Source organism: Neolamprologus brichardi, chromosome 12 (assembly GCF_056152115.1).
Source record: "Neolamprologus brichardi isolate AB-2024 chromosome 12, ASM5615211v1, whole genome shotgun sequence".
Lineage (NCBI taxonomy): Eukaryota > Metazoa > Chordata > Actinopteri > Cichliformes > Cichlidae > Neolamprologus > Neolamprologus brichardi.
In genome coordinates, this window is record NC_142115.1 from 29,446,173 (window position 1) to 29,455,262 (window position 9,090).

A 9,090-nucleotide genomic window follows, 5' to 3' on the forward strand; every position below is an offset into this window, starting at 1 on the left:
AAAATAATAAGTAAAGTATCACTATTTCACCTCTTGAGTCACACTGAACTAAAAATGTGATACTGCTGATGGTCAGCAGAATTGCCCAGATTTCTGTCTAAGTCAAGTAAAGCTACAATAATAAGTTTAACTTGCAACCAATTTTTATAAAAGTAAAGCCCATTTACATTTACATTCTTTCCACACGTGTCCTCTGTAATTGCCTTACATTCATACTGGCAGGTATGAATGGCAGTACCAGGACTGGCTATGAGCTCCATTGGCTGGATGGGTCAAAGCTATGAGGGAAATTAGTAGCTGTCATAGTTGTCCAGCCCCATGAAGCAGTCATTCTAAGGAAAACACTCTTGTAAGTTCATTTCCAAAAGTAAATTCAAAGTAAACAACATAATTTTATCAGGAACAAGTTATTAGTGCTGAGTGCTGAGCAGAGTAGATAATGAGTACAGTTTCTTACAAACCAAAGTCTGTCTTTGTCAGCAAACCGTCACAGGTGAGTGAATCTGTTTGTACACTTGGAAAAGAAAAATTAGTCTCAAAAGAGCAAACATCAATTTTGATAAGGAAAGGGGAAAAAAACAAACAAGCAAACATACAAGAAATGACATAGACAAATCAATAGACCATAGAAATCAGTCTTCAACTACAGAACATTTCAAACTATACTCTTTAACTTTGATTAAGAGAAGATATTTAATAAGAGAGAAAGCTTAACAACACCATATTATTATGTTCTATAGTAGGACTGCACAGTTATGGCCTAAATGATTATCATGATTATTACGATAAATATTCATCTCATGATTGAGCTTATTATCTTTATATAGATAGATAGATGACTCCAGACTACATGTATGGTAATTCAACGAGGGTTATGAATTGTGCAACCGTGTTGGACATCTGAATTGACCATGGTGATTCATGTTTGTATTGTGTTCAGGAAGTGGGGACAGTAGAAGGAAGTTTGATTTTAAGCATCAGTTTGCTAGGACCACACAAAGGCAAATGTGTCCGACAGTTAAGGGTATAAGAATATGGAATTAATCTCAAGAGTTGCACAAATATGCATCGTTTTAAAATGTGTTACATACTTAAAAGGATAAGTCAATATGAAGAACATGAAAGTTTGGGCTAAATGTGGAAGGAAAAAATTTCATTGCCATTTAGTAGTGCTGTATACTGCTGATTAGTGCTGCCACAAACGATTATTTTGATAGTCGACTAGTCACCGATTATTTTTGCGATTAGTCAACTAATCAGATCATGGATGTAAAACGTACAGCTTATTGCACCAGGATGCATCTGCTCTTATATAACTATCATTAGCTTACAGCTCAATGTGTTTAAGGTATGTGGAACTAAAAATAAAGACACGATGATAGTTTATTAAACTTTTAATGAAATTTCTAGTTTGAAGCAACAAACCGAAAACAAATATAACAAAAGTGCTCACATCTATATTGAACTTTGGGACTATATAGTCAGTATAGCAATCTACCCAAGATTATTGTTCATAGCCAGGAAAGTTAGCTTTTCTACATGTTCTGCAGAACAGCTTGCTCTTTTTTGAGAGCAGATGTTCCCTGCTGTGGAGAAGATCTGCTCCAATGGGGTGGAGGTTGCAGGAATGCACAGAAAATATTTAGCTAGCTTTGTGGGGAAACGTCCCTCATTTTCGCTCCACCATTTAAGAGGATCATCCTTTTTAGAAACTGTGGCTTCCTTAAAGTACAGCTGAACTTCACTTCTCACATTTTGGACATCTTGGTCCTCCTTAGATGCTTCTTCCTCATTGTCACCCTGACTGTCTGTGTCAGACTAAAGGAGTCTTTTCAATTCTACCTGAACCATTGGCCGTCTGCACTTTTGCATGCTCATGTGTCCTAGCATTTGCTTCTTTGACAGCTAGCACTTCAACAGTCCCCTGCACTGATGACATCTTCAGGAGCCAAAAACTTCAACTTTCTGTATCCGGGGTCTAAGGCAGCTGCGAGAATAACAGGGTTTTCTTTGTCTGCTGAGAAAGTGGATATACTCCCCCATCTCTATGTAATGCCTTTTTCTGCACTGGCAATGAACGATTTTCCTGAGCTCGTCTCCAGTTGGCTTTGGTGTACAGCCCGTGTCAGCCCTTTGACCACCTGTGGAAGACCTGAAACGGTTGTGTACTGCTGTCCACTAAGGTAAACAGTAGCAGTCTCAAAAGGTGCCAACCCTTGCTTCAGTTCTTCAAGCAGCACCCACTGCTCTGGCTTCAAGTCGAAGTAGTGTTTCCCCCTTGGCGTTACCTCGGGATCTGAAAGAGTGGCAGTGAGAGGCCAGCGCTGTTCGAGGAGTCTCTTTATCATGTGGAATGTACTATTCCATCTTGTACTGACATCTTGGATCAGTGTATTTTTCTTCACATTCATTTGCTCCTGTTTCATTTTTAGCCTTGTACTAGCCAGCTCACTTCTCTTAAAGTGCTCCACTAGCTGCCTAGCAGCACCTAGTGCTCTGCTGATGGTGGTTTCTTTGAGAGCAGTATTGACTATGAGCTGGAGTGTGTGTCCAGCACAGCGGATAGAGGCCCATCCATGTTTTTCTACAAGCAGTCGCATTGCTGCCACCATATTGGAACCACCGTCATGTACTACTGCTTTTATTTTGGCAGGCAAGATGTCAAACTTTGTTAGCACCTCTTCCATCCATGTCACTATATTGGCACCAGTATGCCTCTCCTCAAGAGGCATGGTGTCAAGGATGAAGCTCTTCATCTTCCAATCTTCACTCAGGAAATGGCAAGACACACCAAGGTAGGCCTCTGTTGCACGACTGGTCCAGATATCAGCAGTCAGGGTGAAGAAACCTTTGATACCACCAAGGGTCTGCTTTACCTAAAGATATGAGATGATTTGGAACAATAGTAAGCATTAGGGAAATATATTACTGTATATTTTTTCATTATTAACGCTGACAGCACTAATAATAAGTAATAAGTAGCTCGCTGTTTACGCTAATGTTAACAGCTAACTAGCCAATTAGCTTACCGAGATGACTGTACCACTTCGTCGTCGGATGCCACGACGTGCTTCCTTTTTAGATGCTCGTGCATTGCCGTCGTACTGCCATGGAAGGCAAGTTCCATTTTGCAGATTTTGCATTGGACCTTCTTTTCTTTTGTTTTGTCAAAATGCTCCCAGACTTTCAAGTTCCGTTGCCGAGTAGCCATGATAACGGAGACTGCTTCTTCTTCTTTGTCTTTGGCGTTTAAAGGCATCCTTGTAGATGCATTTCTGCCATCTTCTGTTTCAGTCCGTTATTACACTCTTAAATCCTACTGTCATTCCTGCACCTTTCAGGATTTTACGACGCTTCAAACGACGGATCGACTATTAAATTAGGCGTCGACGATTTTGATAGTCGACATAATCGTGACTAGTCGACTAATCGTGGCAGCCCTATTGCTGATTACACTGATTTGTTGTTTAGTTTTGCATTGTTACATAAAGATACATGTTAGAGGGCTTTTTGGGTTGTTGGCGCCCTCTCGTAAAGATAATTTGATTGCAGATAGGGGGCAGGTGCTAATAAGAATTTATTCTTCTTCCTGCTCCTTTTCACCCATGGGTGCAGTGTTATATTAGTGGGAAAGAGGATTTGTTTGTAGGAAATGAAACACTGTTGAACCATGTGTGAAATAAATAAATAAATGAAATGAAATGTTAGCAAACATTGTGTTTTTTCTTGACATTCATTTTATTTTTTTTTTTTTTTGGTATATCTGTCATTTCATGAAATATTAGTTGCAAGTTGTTCAGACAAGTGTAGGGAACAGAGTTAAGCCAAGAACTACACAGTGTAGGGAACAGTTGTGATTCACAGATGATCAAATAGTAATTTAGGGAGTGCTCAATTTGCTTTTATTTTTGTGTCTTTATCATGCTCAATTAATTGTGGGAAGTCATAACCAAGATTAAAATGTGTTAGATTGTTCAGCCCTGTGACATACTATGTTGAAAAAGACCAACTTGGCTAGCACCATGGATCAGCTTAGGGTTGCAAAGGCAGTTTTCTTAAGGTTCCATGGAACCCTTAAGAACCAAAGAAAACATCTTTGTGTGTTCTCCTTTTGTGGTTTAATGCCCAACAAGCATAACCTATAAGAAACAAAAAAGAACAAAAGAAATATTATCTCTTAATCGGCATTTTTAAAATGTCTTTTTTTGGTTCAGGGTTCCAATTTTTTTGGAACTTGTTTTTGCATAATTTAAATGGTTGTTAGTTTTACCTCTAGAGAAATTCACTGAAAGCAAAAGAATTACACTGAAATGAAAGACAAGCTTTTCAGCTCTGCAGGGCCATGCTTATTTTGTCTAATGATGTCACTATCACAGAGTTAAGCCAAGAAACAATATTTGAAAGGAAAACAGCACAGCTAAAAATTTGATGTTTACCAAAATACAAGATCGACTAAATACCAGCAAGGGGCAATATGGTGAGTGATGTATGAGGAGGAAAGGTGCATGGAGAGGCAAAATAAGAGAGCCTGAATGATTGACAGTCTGTCTGCTCTGCGTTTCAGCAACTGAGGGGTGGAATCAATGGTCTTACTTGGCTACCCATGGTAAAAACTCATCCCCTCTCCCTACCTCTCTTCAGTTGTTTCTATCTACCTGTGTCTAAAACCGATGCTTGTACTCACATATATTTTTGCCTGCTTGATCTTTTTATATACAATAACATTTCAGTAAGCTTCCTGTCCCTTAGGTTTTTCTTCCCAGTCTTTATATCCATGGTGATATACAATGAGCCCCTAAAATACGTATTGTACTACTTGCTACTTGTTATAAATTCTTATTCATATAATACATTGAAAAACAATGATCAAAATAAACAAAAGCACACATATTAAGAGTACGAATTTTACGAAAATTTGATTAACAACAACAAAATACAGCTTGTTTAAAATCTTCATTAAGGATACTTGTAAGTTTCACAGTGAATACAAAGAATCACGTTCTTTGTCAAAGTAGCTCTTTGAGCTTGCCTTATTGTGCACATAAGAAAGGGAGCAGAAGCTGAGCAAAGTATAGACCAAGTGACAAAGCAACAATAAAAAATCAGCTACAATATAGAAGATTGAGTTAGGTAACTGACAAGGTATGGAAGCAGATAAAGTGTCCCTCCAGTGGCCATCTAACCTCTGACCTTTGTAACGAGTGGCTGAGTGTCTAAACGTCATTCAGATAACGAGTTATGGCCCCGTTGACACTAAATGGCAGTCAATGGACAGATAGATAGCCCACTGGGAATGGATGAAGTCAATGGGCAGTGAGAGTGAGTTCCATATTGCATTAATGGGAGCAATACAATATACTAAATGGTATTTAGCAGACACTTTTATCCAAAATGTCTTGAAGTACCTCATTGAGTGCTTTTATTTTTAGAAAGAGTGGCCCCATTGAAAACCAGGGTCCCTTACACCCCAAACCTGTTGGGACTTTGAGTACTTGCAGTGCGGCAATACTGGATTCATATAGTCTGAGTCAGCAGGCAAGTATTCCTTTTTTTAATTTGAATTTTATTTTTATATGCAATAAACAGCAAGGAATTTTATATGAATCAGGGGATTTCAGTAAGTCTACATGGTATTTAAAATAATGAAGAAAAGGCACAGAACCCTTAATTCTCTCGTGTGGGAGGAGAGTTTCACTTCTTTACCATTAGGCAAGCGCTGGTGGAGAAGCATTATCTTTAGCAACATTCAAACATAAAATATCCTTTCATTCTTTTGCTACATGTTAAGAGTCCCTCCAGTATTCATAATTTTCACATTTTCAGAATTCAATTTTGTTTTTATTTCTTTGTCTGACGGTTCTTTTTTTCTTTAGATGCCTAGTATAGCATTATGTACAGTTTGCACAGTTTCATTAACTAAATTCCCCACTGGATGATACATAATTTGTAAGGTGTAATATTTTTTGTATGCAATTCTTCCAGAGAACATAGCATCAGGATTAACATATTTCCATTTTCAAGGAGTCTATTGGTGTGTGAGTCCCCAAAAGATTTGAAAGCCATTGAGGTGTCATTGGGTCATAAAGTTGGGAATCACACTTTTGCTACACACTGATAGTGAAAAGAAGAGATAAAGGAGCATGACTGTATGTCTAAGCGAAAGTGGAACCCAAGCTACATGTTGCACTTTTGCTGAAAACAGTTAAATGAACTGCAGCTGTAAGTACAATCACACCCGACACGTTTGCCTCGTGCCATTCATAGATAGACGTGTACATAGTCACATCAAAGATGAGTTTTGGACTTCACATTTTGAAGCATTTTGGTAGGAAATGAACTAAAGTGGATGAAAGGGTAGGGTGCTAATTTATCGGCTAACATTAGCATACTTAGCAATACTTAGCAAACTGCATTCAGAGTGTAGGGGTGCAACACACAAACACACAACGGATAAATAGAAAAGTACAATTTTACTCACTGAAACTGAAGCACAAACTTCTCAGATGATCTGTACCAGTATCCATTAAAAATATATATTTACAAGGGCACGTCAGCACATACAAGCAAAGTTAAGAGGTTCTCTTTAATGACTGAGAAGTAGTGGCTGAGGCCTAGTAAACACCGATTAGCCCCTGTCAGTCTGTCAATCAACATGGCCTCGCCCCTAATTCAGTTATCCCCATGGATGAGTTTCTTTTCTTTCTTTTTTTAATTCTCCCCACAACTCAGAGTTGTTATGGCATGTGATTGCAGTCACACTATATGCGTACCTGCCCAACTCTAACTGAATCACGCTCACTTAATTGCGTGTGGACACAGCAAGCAGCAATCACACTTGTCAAATGATGTGGACTCGGGGGCTAAATGCACTCAAGCATGCTATGGATCGCCTTCTGTGAATACACCCTTAAAGTTTTGCTTTATTCAAAGTTTTACGTTGCCAGTTTCACAAAAAAAACCTGTAACCTGATGGGAGTACAGTTCTCATCAACAGTAACAGCTGGGAATGACAAGCAAAATAAGGCTGATATCATCTTTGACTATATAGTGTAAAAACAATGTATAACTGTAAAAGATGTTAAGGCATGGGGAAAAAGTCATATCAGATCTACAGGAATAGAGCCAGTTAATGGTGACATCACAAAAGATGGCTGCTACAAGGTCCTTTCTTAAGCCTTAAGACACACTTAAATCCAAAACTTCATTAATTACATGTAGGTGTACTATACACTAGGTTCAATCAGATCACTTCACATGGAGTAGTAATACAGAGCTGTAAAAGAGAATAAATTTTATGGAAATTACTTGTCATTTAGATATCTCAGCATGTGATGTAAAATTTTCCTATTCACCTGATTTGGAGTTTTATAGTAAAGTCTATAAAAATCAACCATTCTGGCATCTCTGGTATTTTAAGAAAAGGAACAGTGCCTTTGCTGTTGCAGACAAGTCTTCATCATTATGCCTTATTCACTTTGCTGTAATTAAATATAATAAATGTCACCTTTCCCTTCTTTTTAGTTTTATATTCTTCTCTACACTTTCACACATTTAAAGCAGAGCACTGTACAGATCTTGGGTAGATGCTCAAAAGATTAGCAACCACATCAAAGAGATCAACAGCACTATCTCTACAATAATTGATGAGTCCGCCACAGTTTATTTGAAGTGTGAGTCCAGCAAAAGCAGTAATCCCCCTTTTGAATTTCTGGGCCTTGGGGAAAAGACCTGACCAAAGGTCTAAATAACTGTAAGCTACAACTCAAAGTTTCATGTTGATTCCCAGTAACTCAGATCCTTTTGCTGTATTTGATGCTGGGACAGAAGTGAGGGGTGGCTCAGAGATATTCAGGCAGTAACACAGTACTGTCTAAATCACAGAATTAGGCTGCACTGTATCACTGAAGTTGTAGACTTGTACTATGCAAGCTATGGTCTAGAATATAATATTTCCCAAACATGTAAAGAAGTTCCCAAAGTGACATATGGGACAGCTGTACTATATATTTATCACAATTAAGAAACAAATAGTGCAACAGTACTGTAGTTTTAGTACTACACTTGATTAGACAACAGTCTTTTGTTACAAGGCAATTCTTTGAAACACTTGTTTCTGGCATTTTTATAGGATTTGCTAACCATAAGAAATGTAAAATATATCAGGAGCTTTACTCTTTGATAACATTTTAATATGACATAATCACACAGACAGTGCAGAAATTATAAATACAATATGTCACATGGCCCACACTTTCTGCAAGCTCATGTTGTAGGTATAAAATTTCCATTCAAACAACCTGCCACCCTGGAGCTTCAGTTGCAGTGTTAATATGTATTGCACAGTCAAATTACCATAGCAAATTTACATTTTCTGCTTGTGTGTGAAAACAATTTTGCACCCATACCCAGCACGCTACAAACTCCTCATTTTGTCTGTTTCAATCACCACTGTATTTTGCTACGCTGTTTCCTCCCTTTCTGACTTTCTTAGCCCCCTTGCCTACTTTATTCCTCCATATCTTCTTTTTGGTGCCACCTTTCTCTGTGCTCGTTCAACCCAAGTGTTTTCCAGCTTCTTACCTTAGCTCTTATTGTTGGCTGGATTCAGAGCCAAGGGTGGATCTAGAGGAATCAGAGGTGTCAGGATGTGGAACATCTTTTCAATGCCACAATACCCGGAGGACTTTGTGTGACCATGCCAAAATCAATCTGCCTTCTATTCATCATCTAACCCTGTCTTTAAAAGTCTTTGAAGATGTCTTACCTAAGTTGTCTACCTGAAGGTTTCAATGTTTTGCTGCTTTTTCTTTAAACAGTTACATTGTTCTCAATTCATATGTGATAAGCTGTTAATGAATATAATCTGTAATATATTAATTCTCAGTACTTAAATGAAATATATCAGACTCGCCCAATTCTTGAGCTATATTACTCCTGTCCAAGCTTCGTAACTGCAGAAATGTGAAAGTGTAATATTAAACTATGTAGCAGATGATGTATGCATCATGGAGACGTTTCAGTGGACAATTTGATGCTGTTGGATGCTGTTTTGTTTTATGCGAGTCATTGTCTGTGACATAGAAGTGGAGC

The 9,090-nt window shown here is 38.2% G+C and overlaps 1 pseudogene; it reads right to left on the minus strand.

The window, feature by feature from the left end:
• Positions 1 to 1,913: 1,913 nt before the first annotated feature.
• LOC148100261 (E3 SUMO-protein ligase ZBED1-like) lies at positions 1,914 to 3,211 on the minus strand (annotated as a pseudogene).
• Positions 3,212 to 9,090: the final 5,879 nt, after the last annotated feature.